The sequence below is a fragment of the Siphateles boraxobius genome, unplaced genomic scaffold (genome assembly GCF_051911475.1).
Source record: "Siphateles boraxobius isolate OS27281-9 unplaced genomic scaffold, OSU_SipBor_1 72, whole genome shotgun sequence".
Classification (NCBI taxonomy): domain Eukaryota; kingdom Metazoa; phylum Chordata; class Actinopteri; order Cypriniformes; family Leuciscidae; genus Siphateles; species Siphateles boraxobius.
Genome location: NW_027509200.1, coordinates 1,396,859 through 1,416,057, shown reverse-complemented (window position 1 = coordinate 1,416,057; position 19,199 = coordinate 1,396,859).

The window sequence follows — 19,199 nt, the reverse complement described above, 5'->3', positions numbered from 1 at the left end:
ACGCATATCATAACGATAATGATAATGATCTCCACCCTGTCTTTTCCAAAGCCAATAAATTTGAACTGTTATCACCCAATCAGTAAAGAACAAGAACAGACCTCATTAATCCAACCCAGCACAAGGATGAGCTTCCATGCCTCAGCTCACTGAATGTATACTGAATGTTGCTGATGCTGAGAGAGGTGGTTTAGCTCACTGCTAACGTTACCGCCTTGTAAGGCATGTCTCTGTGGGTCGCGGGTTCGCACCCACTCACATCTGTTATTTGAGAAAGGTTTTTATCTTTTTGTGACGTATTGCTGCCACATATATATTTTTTTTCCACTCAATTATTAACAATAGATGATTCTCGCTGTGATTGGCTGAATATTAGTTCACTCAAGTCTAAGTAACAAATCAGAGAACAAGCGGGAAATATTGGCGCTGGGTCAAAAAAAATGCGGGGGACAGAATCACCTGTTTCTAAAAGTGCAGGGTGCCCCCCGTCCCCCTGGTTGCTACGCCCCTGATCTCAGGTACTGTTTATGTGCTTTATTTAATGTTAAAAGCATGTACTGTGACTTTGAATATCATTTAGTGCTCCAGCTTTGTAGCTGTAAAAGCAACAATGGATAATTCACCTCAGATCTTGAAAATAAACAAATGGAGACAAGAACGTTCAAACTGTGAACAAACAAGTGTATTCTTTGAGAAAGATTGTTTTAGTAACTGAGTAGCAACCTATTTGTCATAAAGTGCCATTTTTAAGTTTCCGAGTTCATCACTGTGCCATATCTCCCCCAGGGAGCCGTTATAACACGCACATGTTTTTTGTTTTGTTTTTGTTTTTACCAATTTGGGTGGAGTACAATTTACATTTGTGACTTCAACAAGCATATATAATGCATATATGCATTTTGTTCATTTTCATTTGGAATATGTAAAAGTGTGCTCTCAATCAGAGGGCATTTGTCTCACGACTGGATAGCTTTCCAATCAGAGAAAAAACATGAAGTGATCAGGTACGCATGAACGGAGTTTCCACATGCATCGCAGTCATTTTAATATGTATGGAATGTTTAATAAGGACTCTATACACTTGGTTGAAATTTATAGCATTAACTTATTTTTCCACCTGAGATTGCCACCACTAACCTACGACCAGATATTGTTTTGTGGTCTGGATCAGCACGCATTGTTCAACTGATAGAGTTAACAGTGCCATGGAAGGATGCGGTAGATGAGGCATATGAGAGGAAGAAATTGCGGTGTGCTCATCTGGCCACTGAAGCAGAACAGCGAGGATGGAGAGTCCAGGTTTATCCAGTGGAAGTGGGTTGTCGAGGTTTTGTGGCACACTCTACAACCCGGTTCCTCAGAGACGTCGGATTCAGTGGCCAAGAGTTGCGTCGCACAGTAAAGAACTTATCTGAAGCAGCAGAAAGGAGCAGCAACTGGCTGTGGTTGAGACGGAAAGATTCTAGCTGGCTGTGTACAGGCCGCCATGCTACGGTTTCGTAGAATTCTTGAAAACTTGAAGGGTGTTGGTTTATTTGTAGAGGTTGTATAGTATTTACAGTCATTACGTTCCTGTGTATATTGCGTGAATGACGGGATGTTGGGCAGATATTGTGTTTTGATGTAGGTGGTATGCCATACGGAACCGATGCCACTGAAACTGCATATTAACGCAGCAGTGGGGCTCGACAGCCTTAGTCAAACGGGTTGGCGCGTATGGTTGGGTTGTGGAGAGATTGTGAGATTATGGTTAGGTCTCAGCAGCAAGAGGGAAGTAGAGGTCAGTAAGCTGGGCTGAGTTGAGTGGAGTACGGAGGGGGGTGACTCTGGGACGCCAGAGTCACTGTCGAGCCCTCTTGAGGTGTCGTGGGCTAGTCGACGAAACACTGAGGACGGAAGGTGCCCACTTGAAGACCCTAGAGATGTCCCCTACTCAGCTCAATCCAGAGGGTTGTTATGGGGGGACCGCACTGTGGTTGCAGCCGTTGTGTGTGCTGACGCGCAATACACTATTAACACCAGACAGAAGGAGATTCACGTCACCAGATGGAAAGAAGCGTAAATGGATGGAGAAGCATAGGTTACTGTAAAGCTACGTCTTATTTGGTGCTTATGTTGGCGAAAGCCGAGTACAAATCAGCATGAAGTTTTAACATCTACTCTCGTGTAATGGAAATCAATTATTTACAGCGGAACGAGCTTTAAGGTGTCAGTTGGATAACTTGTTTGCGCTGATGCGCAGTGGTCAGCGCGACCACTCTGACCAATGGTTTGTTAGAGCTGCACGCTTTCATTGACTTGTGCAGTTTAATACTGACACTTTAATAATATTAATAACTCCTAACTTAATAAAACAGGCTGTTACTACAAGGAATTATTACATCAATATGTAGATCTGTATAGGTGGGAGGTAGGCTACTTTATTTGAATGAAATACATACACCCCTCTCGCGCTTGCTTGCGTGCCAGCGATTAACCCTCCGCGTGCCAGTGTTGGCACGCGTGCCTTAGGTTGCCGACCCCTGGAGTAGCCTATTAATTTTTAATAATGTTTAAATGGTGTAATATTTGTGAATTTGCTTGTGTAGCCTACTTATCTCTTTTCTTGCGATTGCCGTCAGCGTCAGGATTACTCTCTGGTGCTGTGCACTAGCCGCGAGACTCCGCCCACACACTGTTCTGATTGGCTGCGGGTTTTGATTGATTTTGACAGACAAATTATTTGTCGCTGGAATCTTACCGCATCATCTGGTTAGGACACGGTGTTACGGTTGAGATGCTACCGGACTTTTCCCGAAGATACTAAACCATTTCTATAACGTAAATATCCAACGGAAGCGTGTCATTTACATGAAAGAATGTGTCAGAAACATTTGTAAAGTACTATTTTGTGTAATTTTGGGGACTAAACTCACTTGAAAGTAGTGAAAACAACAGTGAGAGACGGAGTTGCTGCTTGCGCGCCCATTAAAACACGTACAAGTCACGCAGCATTTACATAAATGTAGAATTGATGGAGGTAATTATTTGATAATCAGATAAAATATCCTGAAATTTGATACATTATGTATAGTAGTGTATAGTACGCCTGTGGCCATCACCAAACTGTAAAAAGAATGAGAATATGATCAAGGCATTGACAATGTAAAACAATGTAAAGTAATTTATATAATAGTCTATCAAATAAAATAATATATAATAGCGTATAATATAATATAGCTTTAGAAATGGTTAATGTGGTATAGAAATAAAAATGCAAAAACATTTATTAAATGCATGACATAAGGCATGGATATATTTTTATCATACTGAACACATATTTACAGATATAACATGAGGAACAATTTTTAAGCTTTATGTTCAATGTATTTTTTAAATAATATATTTTCTAAATGTATTTATATTTAACAGTGCTTCACATATATGTGAATAGCCTATATTAATATGCATTTATTAATAGGCTATATAAGTGCTGGTTTATGGGGTCTGGAAAGATCTGACCTTTGCCATTGTTTTAAAAAGACTGGTGTCCTCTGACACAGAGTATGTGGTTTTAACAGCTGGTGAAGAAACAGTCAGATGTATATTCAGCTTCAAGCGTAAGCTGCAGAAAATAAGATGTATGTATGTGTGCTTCTTGCAAACTAGTTTTAACCTGGGATAATTAACCGAGGCCAGTTGTTTACCTCAGGAATGCATCATTATAATGACAGCCCCAAACTCGTAAGACTCCTGATGACAGGGACAGAGTAACAGGCTTTGTTTCCTGGTTCTGGGGCCACAATTCGGGTGAAGACTACACGCTTTCCTGTTATTTTTTCCGTTTGTAATTATTGTCTTTGTATTATTCTCAATTTTTCTTAAGTAAAACGAAGCTATCATTTGGTGATTTGGAAAACTTTCAAGAAAAGTCTCAGAGTGATTTTTTTCTAGAAATATGTTTATTTTGTTGTAGTTTAGATATTGACACTAGCAAACACTTCCAGTGCGACCTAATCCAGTACTGAGCTGGTTAAAGACACCGCCCGGGCCCTGAAACAACGTCTGGCATCTGTAACCTGCAGGGAACAGGACAACTTATGATCATAACAGATTATGGGGATGATTTAGAGGTTACAGAGGTATACAAATACAACTGTGTGTGTGTGTGTGTGTGTGTGTGTGTGTGTGTGTGTGTGTGTGTGTGTGTGTGTGTGTGTGTGTGTGTGTGTGTGTGTGTGTGTGTGTGTAGGACAAAACCTGTCCTAATTGAAAGAAAACAAGTTGACAAAAATATTGAATCCAATATTTGATGATGTAGCATCATTAGAGATTTATAAGCAAACTTTTGTAGGCCGGTCATGTTTGACCAGGAACATCACAAGAGTTACAATGTGTAAAAACCCCACAAAAAGTATATTTTTGGGAAGTTGTTAGACTCTGGGTGTGTAAAGTCATTACATTTTAGTACAATGCAATAACATTAACTAGCATTTCCAGGTACGGGAAAATCCTCTCCGGGTCAAAATGACCCGAACACAACATGTGTGCTCTAGAAATAAACTTGACTGTGACTGTTTGTTTAACTCAATCAGTAAACTCTAAGTTTTAAATGAAGCTCAACACTGGACATTAGCCATGTGTGCAATGAAATGCAGTGTTCGGCAGTAGCGTCGCTACAAGTAGTGACGCTATTAGTTTATCTACATTTCTCATTAGCGTGATGGTAGCGTTGCTGTTTTCTGAATCAAATAGCTTTTCAGTAGTGAAGCTCTTTTTTTGATCAAGTAGTGCGGTAGCGTCCACACAAGCTAACGTTACATTTTCCCAAGCATTTCTAAAGCTCAAGCTCAAATCGGAAATACTAAGTATCACAGTAGACAGAGTATCACTGATGCTGGATCAGTTAGTGACGGTGACTTCTTCTTCTTCTTCTTCTTCTTGTTTTACGGTGGTTGGCAACCATAGGGCCATATGACTTCATTACCGCTATGCGGAAAACATGGACTGAATCGCGGTATCCATGCATAAAAACAAAATTTATGTATAACGCCGAATTTCACGGAATTTGTCAGATGTTGGATGAAAAGAAGGTAAGTAAACTTAAATAAAATCGCGATATAGACTAGTGTCTGTGAATAATATACAACATAAAGACTATTTAAAAAGGAATCATTCATGTAATGGATGAACTTCATCTGCACAGCCTCTCTGAGAGTCACTTTAGCAGCATTTTAGCTTGATTTGAGAAAAACTATCGTCATATCAAAAAAACACAGAGAGACTCAAAGGTCTACATGGCAACCTGTCAAAATAAAAGGTTGGTTTAACGTTTAAAGAATGTTTTGCTTAAATCATTAGGCCTACAATTTAAACCATAAAAACAATACTTATATCATAGTGCCCTTAAAATGTAATTTATTTTAAAATTTTAATAAATCATTGTTAAATTGTATACGTTTCATGATGTCAATTAATTACACGTTTTTGATTACTAAAATTTTATGTAACCATTAAAATGGGAGTCCAGAATAATGAAAACAAAATAAAACTGAATTTGAATTGTGGGAAAAGATAAAACAGTTCCCTTTCGTCCTGGGAACTCCGACGTGTCGTCGGGGGAGTTCCCTGACGAATTGGGATCACGCTAGGGAGACCAATTGCCTTCGAGTGAATTAAAACGAGCCAATGAAAATTGGCATGCAAGATTTGCATTCCGCGACCCGCCTACCAGCGCGGGTATAAAAGGCGGAAGTAAACATTGCGCAATGCTTTTAGCTTCGGAGCCGACCGATTGTGTCCTCTCTGAGTGAGTGAGCTTTAAGATTGTATTTTTCTTACTGCTACGAGTCTGCTGTTTCGGGAGGGGATCTCTCTGTGTTGGTGAGATGGCGTTTCAACGACCGCGCGGTTCCTGTCTGCCGGCTGCGTCTATATGCTGTTGATTCAAAAGCTGTTTTCACAGCTGGTAAACGGTTGAGTGCGCACAGCGGGCTTGCAGTTTCCCCGCTGTGTTGCCGCGTTGGGTCCCTGTGTGCTTCAGCACGATAGAGAGAGTACTTTCTTCCTGAAAGAGCAACACGAGTGAAGATCGCGTCCTTTTCAGGATGACGTTTCACTCGTGTGTTTCTGGATGCGATCGTTCCCTGTCCTTATTTGACGGCCACGTTCATTGTTTCACATGCCTAATCCGTGTGTGAGACTACGTTCGTGGGTGGTTCATGTTCTCTCAGGGGTGCATGACCACGTCGGCACGTTGTTCGTCTCCCCTTTCTCGTAAAGGCTTGAGCCGCTCAGCGTGCCGTGTGCCGTCGAGCGCCGGCTGACAGCGCGGGTTGTCACGGCAACCCAGCGCGCGTCATTCGGCGCTCAAGATGCGTGGTCAAGATCAAGACTCGCGTGCCTCTATGAGGTGAGTCCCTTTGCTTATTTCCCGATCTAGTTTCTCTTCTGGTGCACCAGAGGAGGGCTACTTTGGCGAATAACATTGGTGATCTGAGGGTTTCAGTGAGCACGAACCACTCACTCCTCTAGCGCATCGCAAACATGCTGAGACTGTGTTCGTGGGTGGTTTATGCTTTCTTATGAGAGCATGACCACGTCGGCACGTTGTTCGCCTTGCCTGAAGGCTTGAGCGCCCAGCGTGCCGTGTGTCATCGAAGCGATGGCCACGTTCACTATCTTGCATGCCTGGTTGACGGCCACGATCACTGTTTCACATGCCTAATCAGTGTGTTGAGACTGCGTTCGTGGGTGGTTCATGTTCTCTCAGGAGTGCATGACCACGTCGGCGTGCTGCTCGTCTCCCCTTTCTCGTAAAGGCTTGAGCCGCTCAGCGTGCCGTGTGCCGTCGAGGCTTTCGGATGGGATTCTGGTCCTTCTCATGAGGGACCAAGCATTTCATTCGGGGCCCCAGGGAGGACAGATGTCGATCGCTACATCGGAGAGAGGGCTGTTATACTCTGAAAATGATGCTGAGTTCCTACTATAATGTCGTGTTCTCATGCTGAAGATTCAGACTTAACAGCCACACTTTCCTGGGCTGTTCTAAAGCGCCTGGATGTGTGTGAAGAATTTTGGCAGTATGGAAGCGTTTTGGTGCCAATATGGCAAGCCAAACATGCCTAAATCTGCAGAAGTTTTTCCTCTCTCACTACCACTGCACGTGCGTAGTTCTAACTCGGGGTTGAGTTGTGCTTAGTGACTGACCGTGATTAGTCACAGCGCTGGCCCTCGGTTAGACGATGTCCACACTGGTGGTCCAGAAGCACCTCAAAACCAGCCCGCTCGGAGTTTGTTTTTCCCAAGGGAAGGGAAGCAACCCTGAGAGGAGCGACCCAGATTATGTGATGATCTGCTCTTTGGGAGTGCGTGTGATCACCACTCCTTCCCCCGGGGGAGGGCCGGGTGGAGAATTTAGTTTCTGTTCCGCCGCTGGTTATCCAGTAATCAGCGGTACCCAAAGTTTGAGCAGTCCACTTCCTCTGAGTCGTTCACGGGCCCCAGCGCTCAGATGGCAGTGAGGGCTACGGCCTTGTCACTCTCGTCTCTCGCTGGGTGAGGGGAAACCAGGACTCGATGCCCCCGGGCCTCGTCCCTCGTTTCCCCTCACGGTCGAGACTGGCAGTATAATAAGACCAGTTTCCTCCGTCCGAGAGGGTCAGAATGGCAGTGCGTGCCGCCCCCGAGCTGCACCACTCCCGTTCCCCTCTCCCCAGCTTGCAGATAGCAGTGACGCAGCCTCAGCTGCGTCGCTCCGGTCTGCAGCTGGGCCCGGAGGCGCAGAGACCAGCATACGAGGAGTCAGGGCCTCGTTCCTCGTCTCTCCCCCTCCCCTCGCCACCGGGCAGTCCGCAGCAGAACGCCCACGAGCCTTCTCTGCCGTCTGCCCCTCGGTGGAAGCAGGTTGGTGTCAGGCGCACCCAGACCCCCGCTCTCGGTCGCTACAACGCCACCAGAGCCGGGTCCCTGTCTTCCACCTCGCTGCCCCTCCGCGGGTACGCCGGTGGTTCGGGTGGGTTCATTGGGACGGTATCTGGAAGCCTGGCTAGAAGCGTTTCCCTGTCCGTCCCGATGGCTCATCCGCACCATCCGGTTCGGCTATGCAATTCAGTTTGCACGCCGGCCTCCCAAGTTCAGGGGCGTCCACTTTACCCGTGTGCGGTCGGTGGACGCCCCTGTCTTGCGGAAAGAGATCGATGTCCTGCTGGCGAAGGACGCGATCGAGCCGGTCCCTCCTGCCGAGATGAGGTCCGGGTTTTACAGCCCCTACTTCATTGTACCCAAGAAAGGCGGTGGGTTACGGCCAATCCTGGACCTGCGGGTCTTGAATCGGGCCCTGCACAAACTCCCGTTCAAGATGCTCACGCAGAAGCGCATTTTCGAATGCATCCGTCCCCAGGATTGGTTTGCAGCGATCGACCTGAAGGACGCGTACTTTCACGTCTCGATTCTCCTTCGACACAGACCGTTTCTTCGGTTTGCTTTCGAGGGTCGGGCGTATCAGTACAAAGTCCTACCCTTCGGGCTGGCCCTGTCACCCCGCGTCTTCACGAAACTCGCGGAGGCGGCCTTTGTTCCCATGAGAGAACAAGGCGTTCGCATCCTCAACTACCTCGACGACTGGCTCATTTTAGCTCACTCGCGAGATGTGTTGTGCGATCACAGGGACATGGTGCTTCGGCACCTCAGCCAGTTGGGGCTTCAGGTCAACTGGGACAAGAGCAAACTCTGCCCCGTGCAGAGGATCTCTTATCTCGGTATGGAGCTGGACTCGGTCGCCCGGACTGCGCGCCTCACGGAGGAACGCGTCCAGTCAGTGCTCACCTGCCTCAGGTCTTTTCGAGGCAGGACAGCGGTTCCACTGAAACAATTTCAGAGGCTCCTGGGGCATATGGCAGCCGCAGCCGCAGTAACGCCGCTCGGCCTGTTACATATGAGACCGCTTCAGCGCTGGCTTCACGATCGAGTCCCGAGGTGGGCGTGGCACAGCGGCACGTTCCGGGTCAAAGTGACCCCGCACTGTCGCCAAACCTTCTCCCCGTGGTCGGATCCTGCGTTTCTACGGGCCGGAGTGCCCTTAGTCCAGGTTTCCAGGCATGCTGTGGTTTTCACAGATGCCTCTGCCACCGGATGGGGGGCCACGTACAACGGGCATGCAGTTTCAGGTCTGTGGACGGGGCCTCAACTGCATTGGCATATCAACTGCCTAGAGTTGCAAGCAGTACGCTTAGCCTTGCGTCGCCTCAAAGGGGTTCTCAGACACAAGCACGTACTGGTCCGTACGGACAGCACTGCGACCGTTGCGTACATCAACCATCAAGGTGGTCTACGCTCCTGTCGTATGTCGCGACTCGCCTCCCACCTCCTCCTATGGAGTCAGAAGCATCTGAGGTCGCTTCGTGCCATTCACATTCCAGGGGAGCTCAACCGTGTGGCAGACGAGCTCTCACGGCTGCCTCCCCTGCCAGGAGAATGGCGACTCCATCCCCAGTCGGTCCAGCTGATTTGGAGTGTCTTCGGAGTCGCACAGGTAGACCTGTTTGCCTCTCCGGACACGACCCATTGCCAGTGGTTTTATTCCCTGTCCGAGGGGACCCTCGGCACGGACGCCCTGGCTCACAGCTGGCCCCGGGACCTGCGCAAGTATGCGTTTCCCCCAGTGAGCCTTCTTGCACAGACTCTGTGCAAGGTCAGGGAGGACGAGCAGCAGGTCCTTCTTGTGGCGCCGTATTGGCCCACCAGGACTTGGTTCACCGAATTCATGCTCCTCGCGACAGCCCCTCCTTGGCCGATTCCTCTGAGGAAGGACCTTCTTTCTCAGAGACGGGGCACTCTATGGCACCCGCGTCCAGACCTCTGGAAACTCCATGTCTGGTCCCTGGACGGGACGCGGAGGTTCTAGGTGGTCTGCCACAGGCAGTGGTAGACACCATCACTTCCGCTAGAGCCCCCTCTACGAGGCGCCTCTATGCGTTGAAGTGGAACCTGTTCGTCGATTTGTGTTTCTCCCGTCAGGAGGACCCCCGAACTTGCCCGATCGGAGTCGTGTTTTCCTTCCTGCAAGATGGGTTGGAGCGAAGGCTGTCTCCCTCCACCCTCAAAGTGTATGTCGCCGCAATAGCCGCGCATCACGATGCACTGGAAGGTAAGTCCTTGGGGAAGCACGACCTGGTCATCAGATTCCTTAAGGGTGCCAGGAGGTTAAATCCACCTCGTGTTTTGCACTCGGTACCCTCTTGGGACCTTGCTCTGGTACTTAGAGCTCTTCAAAGTCCTCCCTTTGAGCCTTTGCTGACGGTAGAGCTTAATATCCTGTCCATTAAGACAGCGCTCCTGTTGGCATTGGCCTCTTTCAAGAGGGTCAGGGATCTGCAGGCTTTTTCGGTCGACGAATCGTGCCTAGAGTTCGGGCCAGGCCTTTCTCACGTTGTGTTGAGACCCCGGCTCGGATATGTGCCCAAGGTTCCTACCACTCCCTTCGTGGACCAGGTAGTGAACCTGCAAGCGCTGCCCCAGGAGGAGGCAGACCCAGCCCTAGCTTTTCTCTGTCCTGTCCGCGCCCTGCGGGTTTATATTGACAGAACGCAAAGCTTCAGAACCTCAGATCAGCTCTTTGTCTGTTACGGAGGCCGGCAGAAGGGGAAGGCCGTCTCCAAGCAGAGGTTAGCCCACTGGTTAGTGGATGCTATCACCCGAGCATATGAGTCTCTGGGTGAGCCTTGTCCTCCCAGGTTGCGCGCTCACTCCTCTAGAGGTGCTGCCGCTTCCTGGGCTTTGGCTCAAGGCGCCTCGCTGACAGACATCTGTAGAGCTGCGGGCTGGGCGACACCGAACACGTTCGCTAGGTTCTATAGCCTTCGTGTGGAACCTGTTTCCTCCCGAGTTCTGGCTACGGCCAGTGGGTCGAGGGAATAAGTTGTGTCGGCTTGCTACGCCACTCCGCCTCGAACAGCGGATATGTGCTTTCTTGCTCCGTATGGCGCCCTACGTTGGTGAGCCTCGTGAGTTCCTCCTTCACCCCTCCGGTTCTGGGCGTGGCGGACCGCCCGGCGCCAGGTCTGCTACCTCTAGTGAGGAGTTGTTAGTAGACTGGGTGCTCCAGTGATCGCTACTGTGAACCATCATGCCACGTGCAGTTTAGCCGTGTCTTCCCCTTGACGGACTCGTTCGTCATCCCTGTTGAGTGCGCTCCCATTTCCCTTGGATTGGGACCACCTCAGGGACTGCCATATGTTTCACTACCCCATTGGGCTAGTACATATGTGTATTTCTGGTCAGTCAGGCTGGGCCTTCCGCAGCTTTCCCCCTCTCTTGGGGAACGCTTTCCCAGTGTTATCCAATGTCCACTGTGCGGGTCTTGCGGAACAGCAGTGTGGTTCCCGTGCTAGCTCCCGCAACTTATTTCAAGAAACTGCTGCAGGGTAGCTTAGCCGGGCGCTGGAAGGGGCCAGCACCATGGCGCTTTATTAGGGATCCCAATTCGTCAGGGAACTCCCCCGACGACACGTCGGAGTTCCCAGGACGAAAGGGAACGTCTCGGTTACGTATGTAACCCTCGTTCCCTGAGTACAGGGAACGGAGACGTGTCGTCCCTTCGCCATGTCGCTGTACCTTCGCGGAGGACTGGACACTGTTCGGCTCCTCAGCGAAAAGCATTGCGCAATGTTTACTTCCGCCTTTTATACCCGCGCTGGTAGGCGGGTCGCGGAATGCAAATCTTGCATGCCAATTTTCATTGGCTCGTTTTAATTCACTCGAAGGCAATTGGTCTCCCTAGCGTGATCCCAATTCGTCAGGGAACTCCCCCGACGACACGTCTCCGTTCCCTGTACTCAGGGAACGAGGGTTACATACGTAACCGAGACGATTTCATAGGGCCCTACAAACCAGCTTTTTGGTGCATTACCATCACCTTCTGCTCCGTATGGTGTGACATCACATAACAGTATCAATCCTTGGGCTGACTTGGGCTAGTTATATGGTTTTATATAGTTATGTAACAGTTGTTGAATAAACAATTGAACTGACAAATTATGCCTGCCTATATGTTTGATTGACAGTTCTATTGATCACTGAGATAGCATTGACTTGAAATCATATAACACCTATTTTATCATCTCTACACTGGTTACCTATTAAGTTCCGTATCAATTACAAAGTATTTCTACTGATCTATAAAGCCCTAAATGGTTTAGCTCCTGTGTATTTAATGGACCTTCTATCGCCATACAATCCATTGCGCTCTTTAAGATCACTAAATACGAGGCTTCTGGTCATTCCAAGGATATCTAAGTCCTCTAAAGGAGGGAGGGCGTTCTCACATTTAGCTCCTAAACTCTGGAATAGCCTTCCTGATAGTGTTCGAGACTCAGACTCGCTGTCCCAGTTTAAAACTAGATTAAAGACGCATCTCTTTAACCAAGCATTCACTTAATGCTTAACCTTTAATACTACTGCTGAATCAGTTCGAATGCATTAACATTATGAACATCAGCTATGCTAATTATTTCCCATCTGCCTTTCTGCTGTTATCTCGGGACGCTAGTCCCGAGGTAAATAGCGTTCGTCAGCTCCAGTTTGTATCCAGCCTCTCACGGAGACTTCAGATGCCCGACGCCTGTGAAGAGACGACTCGATGCCTGTGAAGAAACGACTCGACGCCTGTGAAGAGACGACTCAAAGCCGGCGATATGTTATGCCATAAATTAATACATGATTAACTGACTGTATTTTTCTATGTACATTTCCGAAATGCACTTTCTGTAAAGCTGCTTTGAGACAATGTGTATTGTGAAAAGCGCTATACAAATAAATTTGAATTGAATTGAATTGAATTGGAATGAAGTTGGTTCAATATAAAAATTAAATTTGAAAAAGTAGCTTAGATGTAGTAAACTACTTTTGCCATATTGCTGTAGCTTAGCTTGCAACATTTGCCAGGCTGGTAGCTTCAGTGTAGTGAAGCTTCATTTAATATAGAGTAACTGCTAGCTTAGTTCGCTACATTTTCTAAGTAGCTTGCCCAACACTGGTGAAATGTTGTATCTCTTCAGCGTAAATTCTGCTGTGGGTTTTATGTGTGAACGCAGGGCTGCCCACGATCACACCGTTCTCACGCTCTCACACCACATGCTCATTCCTCAAACACACACTGCTTCTCTTTCAGTCTGACACACCGAGTGATTCCAGTGTGTGTTTCTGTGACATGATTCATCAAACGCCATCAGTGAATGTGATTCAAGATGAACCACATTATATATTATTCCTGAATGTTTTCTGAGCGTTCAAAACATGCAGTGTTTAAAAATGTTTTTTTTTTGTGTGTGTTTTTTAATATTGGTTATGTGTCACGACAAGCACACACAAGGAATTCAGTGATCCAATAGCAGTCTTTATTTAAAGGGTAATCCGTGCTCACAACAGTCCAGGCAAAGGTCAAAATCCAGAAAAGGCAATCCAATAACAAGAGGACATACACAAGGAACCGACTCGAACAGTAAACGGAAGTGTGGGGACAATAACAAGGACTCCGTGACACATACTGAAACAAACAGGGTTATATACACAGGGAATCGACAATGATAATAGGGAATTGGCTGAGTGCAATGATCAGTGATAAGGAACAGCTGAGTGCAATGATGAGACAAAGGATCGTGGGAAATGTAGTTCATAAGTGAAGGACACCGTGGGAAACGAGGACATCTAGTGGACATCAGGGGAACACAAACCCAACACTGTGACATAACCCCCCCTCTACGGAGCGGCTACCAGACGCTCCATGACAACAACAAAAAACACAACACAATACAAGAGGTTCAGGAGGGAGGTGGAACGGTGGAGGATCAGGGGGAGGGAAGGTGGGCCAGGTCCATGAAGGGAGACAGGAACAAGGGGTGAGGGTTTAACCGGGGACCAGGGCAAAACAAAAAATCTATCGGGCGGCCAGGGCGAAGAAGACCTCTCGGGCGGCCAGGGCGGCGACGACCCCTCGGGCGGCCAGGGCGGCGAAGACCCCTCGGGCGGCCAGGGCGGCGAAGACCCCTCGGGCGGCCAGGGCTGAGCAGACACCGGCTCAGGAACAGCAGACACCGGCTCAGGAACAGCAGACACCGGCTCAGGAACAGCAGACACCGGCTCAGGAACAGCAGACACCGGCTCAGGAACAGCAGACACCGGCTCAGGAACAGCAGACAACGGCTCAGGAACAGCAGACAACGGCTCAGGAACAGCAGACAACGGCTCAGGAACAGCAGACACCGGCTCAGGAACAGCAGACACCGGCTCAGGAACAGCAGACACCGGCTCAGGAACAGCAGACACCGGCTCAGGAACAGCAGACACCGGCTCAGGAACAGCAGACACCGGCTCAGGAACAGCAGACACCGGCTCAGGAACAGCAGACACCGGCTCAGGAACAGCCACAAGAACTGTAATAGTCACAAAAACAGACAAAAACACAGAAACAAACACTGGCTCTGGAACAGGCCCTGGCTCTGGAACAGGCACTGGCTCTGGAACAGGCACTGGCTCTGGAACAGGCACTGGCTCTGGAACAGGCACTGGCTCTGGGACAGGCACTGGCTCAGCCTCCGGCTCTGGAACAGGCATTGGCTCTGGAACAGGCAATGGCTCTGGAACAGGCAATGGCTCAGCCTCCGGCTCTGGAACAGGCACTGGCTCTGGAACAGGCAATGGCTCTGGAACAGGCATTGGCTCAGCCTCCGGCTCTGGAACAGGCATTGGCTCAGCCTCCGGCTCTGGAACAGGCATTGGCTCTGGAACAGGCTCTGGAACGGGCAATGGCTCTGCCTCCGGCTCTGGAACAGCAGACACTAGCTCCTGCTCTGGAACAGCAGACATGGGCATGTCCAGGATCCGAACCAAACGCTCCAGATGGTCCAGATACAAGAAGGCAGACGGCACTGGCTCTGCCTCCGGCTCTGGAACGGATACTGGCTCTGCCTCCGGCTCTGGAACAGGCATTGGCTCTGCCTCCGGCTCTGGAACCGGCAATGGCTCTGCCTCCGGCTCTGGAACCGGCAATGGCTCTGCCTCCGGCTCTGGAACGGCCATTGGCTCTGCCTCCGGCTCCGGCTCTGGAACAGCAGACACTGGTTCCGGCTCTGGAACAGCAGACACGGGCATGTCCAGGATCAGAGCCAGACGCTCCAGATAGTCCAGGTCCAGGAAGGCGGACGGAACGTGAACAGTCTCTCGCTGGGCAGACGTGACGTGAACAGTCTCTCGCTGGGCAGACGTGACGTGAACAGTCTCTCGCTGGGCAGACGTGACGTGAACAGTCTCTCGCTGGGCAGACGTGACGTGAACAGTCTCTCGCTGGGCAGACGTGACGTGAACAGTCTCTCGCTGGGCAGACGTGACGTGAACAGTCTCTCGCTGGGCAGACGGGACGTGAACAGTCTCTCGCTGGGCAGACGGGACGTGAACAGTCTCTCGCTGGGCAGACGTGACGTGAACAGTCTCTCGCTGGGCAGACGTGACGTGAACAGTCTCTCGCTGGGCAGACGTGACCTGAACAGTCTCTCGCTGGGCAGACGTGACGTGAACAGTCTCTCGCTGGGCAGACGGAACGTGAACAGTCTCTCGCTGGGCAGACGGAACGTGAACAGTCTCTCGCTGGGCAGACGGAACGTGAACAGTCTCTCGCTGGGCAGACGGAACGTGAACAGTCTCTCGCTGGGCAGACGGAACGTGAACATTCTCTGACGGGGCAGACGGGACGTGAACAGTCTCTGACTGGGTAGACGGGACGTGAACAGGCTCTCGACCACCTCCTCCACTGCGACGTCCACGGGTCCCGCGAAACTTGACTAATCGGGTCCCCTTAAAAAACTACCTTCTCTCCCGCTCGGTGGCTGGGGAAGAGATATTGAGAAACATACCGCTGGATCTTGTGACGACGGAGTCCTTCTGTCACGACAAGCACACACAAGGAATTCAGTGATCCAATAGCGGTCTTTATTTAAAGGGTAATCCGTACTCACAACAGTCCAGGCAAAGGTCAAAATCCAGAAAAGGCAATCCAATAACAAGAAGACATACACAAGGAACCGACTCGAACAGTAAACGGAAGTGTGGGGACAATAACAAGGACTCCGTGACACATACTGAAACAGACAGGGTTATATACACAGGGAATCGACAATGATAATGGGGAATTGGCTGAGTGCAATGATCAGTGATAAGGAACAGCTGAGTGCAATGATGAGACAAAGGATCGTGGGAAATGTAGTTAATAAGTGAAGGACACCGTGGGAAAGGAGGACATCTAGTGGACATCAGGGGAACACAAACCCAACACTGTGACATTATGTGAATGTTAAGGGAAGATTCCTTATTATCATTCTTCAAACATTATGGGAATGTTACTTTTGAATGTTCTGAAACAAGAAGCAACATTTAAAAACGTTACTAAAAGTTTTAGGAAAAAACGCTCCATGAACGATATTTAAATAATGTTTTTGTGCTGATGTTTTGAGAACATTATTAAAGACCAGATAACTTTGAACAAACGTCTTATTAATGTTACTGGTAGGGGTGTCAAAAGTATTCATATTCATAGTATCAACTCAAGCTTTTTACTCAAGTAAAAGTGTAAAAGTACTGTTTTTAAAACTACTTGAAGTATAAAAGTAAAAGTAATGTAAGGAAAAGAATGCACACCTCCTCAAAAAAACTTTTTTCTAAAGGCCATAATGTTATATTAAAATTAGGGCTGGGAAAGTTAACGCGTTAATCTCTGCGATTAATTTGACATGTTTAACGCATTAAAATAAATTAACGCAATTGACGCAAGCCAATCGCGTCCATTTTAATAACTTCCTGTTGCGACAGATGAGTGTGCTAACTGAGCCAAATCACACTGCATGATGGAGAGCGATAACGGTGGAGTTTTAGATGGAAATTTTACATTTAAAAAATGTCCTGATGGCGCTTTAGACAGAAAAGTGCTGGTATGTACAATTTGCAAAGCCGAATTTGAATACCACTGAAGCAATTCGTCTTTACTATACCATTTAAACGCAAAACACCCAGGTGTTATTGCCGCAACTAGCGAGTCTACAGGAGGCCATCGGGCACGCATAGCACGCAAGTACCCGTCCACACCTGCAACCACAGTGCCTTGTGAGAGGTTGTTCTCACTCTCAGGCCACATCGTCCAAAAGAAGAGAGCTTCCTTGTCTCCTGATAATGTAAACAAACTGGTCTGTCTTAAGCCTTGTTTATACTCGACGCGTCCGCACGAGCGCAAGTCTCCGCTGACTGCGCGCGCACCTCTCCAAAAGGACGAGGCGTTTATACTTGACGCGCTCGCCGTTGTGCTATTCTGTGAAACGTAATTCTCCTCTAAACCTCCAGGAATCAGCAGTGAAGGAGTTTTCCGTTTATTAGTAGTTTATTAATTACTGATTCATATAAGAGTAATAAATGCAGTAGGTTTATTGTACTTTCACTGCATGTAAACTAGTTAAACAACTGAAGCCTTATTTGAAGAGTTTTTAAACCTTAATTTCATCAGCAGGGCTTACTTCTGCTATTGTAGGCTTATTTTGTAAATGTAAGCAGTTACTTTAGACAAGTGCAAACTGGGTGCTTAATGCAATGCATTCCTATTCACAAAATAAGAGACTTTTATGGTCGCCCATCAATGCAAATGTCTCTAGTGTATAGAAGGATCATAAACATGTTGGTACAGACGTACCAGTTCGGCCAGAATCAGCTAGAAGTCGTTCATCTTCGGATGCGGCGCCGCGTGCGATGTTACAAAAAGTGCCGTGCACACCGCCAGGCGAAATGGGGTCGTGGAACGCGATCGGGGCCAATAGTCTTTACACGAAACGCGTGAAATTTGACCGCGTCAACACGCACTGTTTGTCCGCGTTAACGCGGCAATTTTGTACGTGTTTCTTTTGAAGGCGTAGACACGCTCATTCTGGTCGTGTTAAGGCGTCAGTTTTCGTCACATTACTTTAGTGCGTGTAAAGACGCATAGTTTTACCATGTTGCGACGACCAATTTGAACGTGTTTCTTAACGCGCACATTCTGTACGTATTGAAGTGTAATATTTTTAAAAAGCAGACTTACATTTAGATGTAGCCTACATATTAATCCTTTAGTTTATTGTAGCATTGCTTTACTGACTACTGTGCTAGACTAAAGTAATGTTACAATGTATATTAAGTGCTAATTATCCATATTATACAATTATTATAATTTATCTATATGGGTTATTATTTGTTTTTGTTTTAAGGTATAATCTCCAAAAGTATTATAGGCTAACTTACACAGCACATATTTGTAACTAAATACACACACACGTACATGCATAACTTTATTCACTTTCACATAATAATGTTTTGTAATTTGGTGTGTAGTTGGTTGTATAGTTTGTACTGTTCTGTCTGTATTGCAGGAACATCATCTTGGCTGCTGCAGGCTGACGAGTGCTATAATAAAATTACTACATTGTTAAATGTGTTTTGATATTCACTATATTTTTTATTATTATCAATATTTTAAATGTACTGAACATAGGGCTAAGGGCTGTGGTGAAGAGGGGTAATATTTAACCTTTAAACATTTCCTGTTTCCCCCCCAGAACTCTTATAACAATTAATTATGTTTAAAATATATATATCATTACATTAATTCAGATTATTTGCCTAAATTCCTGGATTTAATCAATAATGTTAATAGTAAATCCTCTGTCTCTTTTCAGTCATCAGAAATTTTCTCATTTATCTCATGATTTCATATGAAGATTTTAGTTGAAGTCACTGGTATGACCTACTTTATTGTTAGGTAATTGTAAAAAACGAGAATACAAATGGATTAAACTACTTAATTTAGTTAGTATACCATGATTGACAACATGTGGTTTGATACTTTGCAGCAGCCATTTTGAAAAATGAATTTTTCATGAAAATTGTCACTGGTGTTACCTTTCTAATGAGTAACACCAGTGACTCCCATTTAAACTTTATTCAAAGCTATTCATTTAGATTATATGCCAAATGTAACAATTTAGTCTCATCTACTTAATTATAGTTGAAGAATAATGATATTTGGTCTTATGCATGTCATTGGTGATTGTGTCACTGGTGTTACCGTCTTTTTTTCTGTCACTTTAAATGCAATGCCACATGTGACATGATAATAATTTTACATCCATTTAATTTTGCTACACTTAAAAGTT